The sequence below is a fragment of the Arachis ipaensis genome, chromosome B03 (genome assembly GCF_000816755.2).
Source record: "Arachis ipaensis cultivar K30076 chromosome B03, Araip1.1, whole genome shotgun sequence".
NCBI lineage: Eukaryota > Viridiplantae > Streptophyta > Magnoliopsida > Fabales > Fabaceae > Arachis > Arachis ipaensis.
The window spans coordinates 119,435,960-119,438,939 of NC_029787.2; the positions used below are offsets into that span (position 1 = coordinate 119,435,960).

Genomic DNA, 2,980 nt, shown 5'->3' on the forward strand with positions numbered 1-2,980 from the left:
ATATTATGAAAATTTTAACTAATTAAAATAATAAATCATCAATATAAAATACAATAAATATAGGATCAAAATCTTGCTCATGGAATAAAGAGCACAATATTGAAGTATTCAAACGCTTAAATTATTCGCTAACACTGTCGGTTCCTGAATCGTGATACTATGTTACATAAATAATGATATTGTTTAGATTACTATATATTCTTAAATACGGTCACAATACCGGCTATTTTATTTTATTTTTCATATTTTATTTAATTATAGTTACATTTAACTTTTTATAATATTTTTGCTTTGATAGACATTGTCGGACTAAAATTCTAATATACTCATCTTTCAAAAGATTTTTTCTTAATATAATCTCGTGAGATGTTGCTATGAATAGTATTCAACTATTCAATTTTTATTCATTTATTTTCTCTTTGGTATTAATCTTTTAATGAAACATGGTAAGTTAAGCGAAAGAATCTTTTCTTGTAAAAAAGAAAAAAGTAGTAAAATTTTAAAACTGGATTTGCTCTTTTGCGCTATTACATGGAAAACGTGGTGGAAAGAAAAGTTAAGCAGCAAAAAGTATTATTAATACTTCGAACTTTGCACTGTTGGGGAAATGCTTTTAAAAAAAAAAAAAAGAAGAAAAACCATAAATATGAATGAGTAGCCAATTATTTATTTGAGCACACGATAATGAAATTTATACGAGTGATGACAGCTATGTGTATTTGTGTAAGGCCCAATATTTTTTCCTATCTTTGACAGAAAATGAAACAGAGTGGAGAAAGAGTTGTATTGTAAGTTTGTAACTATTAATTAATTAATTAATTAAGGGGAAACATGCGTATAATTGAAAAAGCTGAGTTTGGTGATGGATAAATAGCTTTAACTAATAATAATAATAATAAAGGTTTTACATGGTGATCATGTTAACTAATTAAATTCCTAGTGCTTGTGTTGTTTAGAAAACCAACGTACGGATGATTCTCAACTGAGATTTATTAAAATGTTGAGTAATCAAGAAATAAAATATTACTATTAACACGCTAGTGGCAATTGATTGTCAGAATCTCTATGTGAATGCCATTTCCTAAATATAAAAAATGATGAGAGCTTAGAATCAATGGGTTTGGTGTGAAGAGCTTGGTCCAATAACTTGATGCCACGCACCCAAACTAATAAGTAGAATTAAGAATTAAATAATATGAAAGATAATAGGATTCTAAAATGCGTTTTCTTTGGTTCTACTCATTCTAATAGAACTATCTATATACATGGCATGTAATTAAAATTCTTTTATTGTGTTTTTATGTTACCATTAACATAGTCAATTTAGCATGTCAACGTACACATACACTCACACTCACCATGTGATTAGGGTTTTATGACCCACACATGCATGAACACGACCACTAATTTTATTCTATTGCATTGACAAAGTAGCTTTTTTCAAATTTTACATTAAGAACTTGTTTGAAAATCATAAAAACCAGTACTGTGATGAAACCTTTTTTTTATCACTGTGTTCTCCAAAACTGCCTTCATTTTTTACCTTCAATTTGGCTGATTCTTCATTGGTATGAAAAGTGATTCAATCTGCACCCTTTTCGTATTTATGATACTCTGTTCATTTATTTTATATGTAATGCTGAATATAATCTTATAACTACTATTTTAAGGTATTTTTCTTTATGCACATACTACATTTTTAACATGTGTACATAATTTTCTTGAGTGGTGCTATATGATATCCAGGGACCGAATTAAATGAAAGATTAGAGAAAGACAAAAAATATTTATATAATAAAATAAAATTAAAATAAAATTTTAAAAAAAACTAAACTAAAATTTACATATAATTTATTTATAAAAAATATATAATTTATTTATAAAAAATTAAAATTAAAGGAGTCATTATCCTCTTTACTACAATGTAGGTGCGCTCTTGATGATATGAATGTTTTTTGCATGGAAAGTATTGAACATTAATGGTCTGTAATATAAAAATATATTAATAAAATGCTGGCTAATATCATAAGAGGAGGTAAAAAACTAGTACAAATTAAATTTTGTGAAATTGAATTTGTTATTTTTGTTTTTTTAAGTAGCGACAAAAACTAAAAATCTGACTCAAACTAATTTAATTTTAAAAGAAAATGATAAATAGGTTCTTGATCTCTTGTGAATATTTTTGTTCTTGATCATTAAAAAATATTTTTAAGTGTCTGACCTTCACAAAACTTGAAATGATCAATCCCTAACAGAGACATTTAGACAGATTAATCCCTGACGAAGGCATTTGAACGAAGAGATTAATCCGTCTAAATTTTGTAAAGATCAAAAACTTAAAAATATTTTTTAATGGTGAGAGACAAAATATCAGCAGTACAAAAGGTCAGAAAACTATTTATCCTTTTCTCTAATTTTAATTTAAGTAGCGTCGTATGAATGCACTCCTTTAAATGCAATTTGCACTTGATCCTCCTTCTTCTTCTTCCAAACTCTCAGTTAGTAAAGCTTTGAAATTGTGATTTACAGCGTCGTACTCAGAACCCATCCCTCGCAATTCCAGCTACCTATTAGGACACATAACTTTCTCATATCGCAGAGACAAATTCAAATCCGTACCAGGTCTTCGGTAATTCTTCACCCTTTCCATGATTTCTTCATCCAATTTTGCATGCATGTTTGGGTTTTTTCACTTTACACGTTGCTATTTCTCTTTGTGTATTCTATGTTACATCCACAAGTTTCTATTTGAGGTTATTTTTCTTGGGTCGCATTCACACTCCCAGTGCCATGTTCATTGATAAACTAATTCCTAATGTCAATTTGGGTCTATTTCCAAAATTTTAAACTTGTAATCTACCGATTTCATTAAATGCCTTTTCCCCCCTCTAGAGATCTGCTCAACTTTGATGATATATGAAATAAAATAGGTAATGGAAGACACTATGGAATTAATCATGTCATAGTAAACAGGATACTT

The 2,980-nt window shown here is 28.2% G+C and overlaps 1 protein-coding gene across 2 annotated transcripts in view; it reads left to right on the forward strand.

Annotated features, from left to right (window-relative positions):
* The window catches only part of LOC107631034 (inositol 1,3,4-trisphosphate 5/6-kinase 4), a 2,942-nt gene continuing 2,395 nt past the window's right edge, over nt 2,434-2,980 (forward strand). Inside the window, exon 1 of one of the 2 annotated variants that reach the window (XM_021119437.1) lies at nt 2,434-2,629. The gene's annotated coding sequence lies outside the window, so the exon portion shown is untranslated. The remainder of the gene's footprint in view (nt 2,630-2,980) is intronic. The other variant, XM_021119438.1, reaches the window with a different exon arrangement.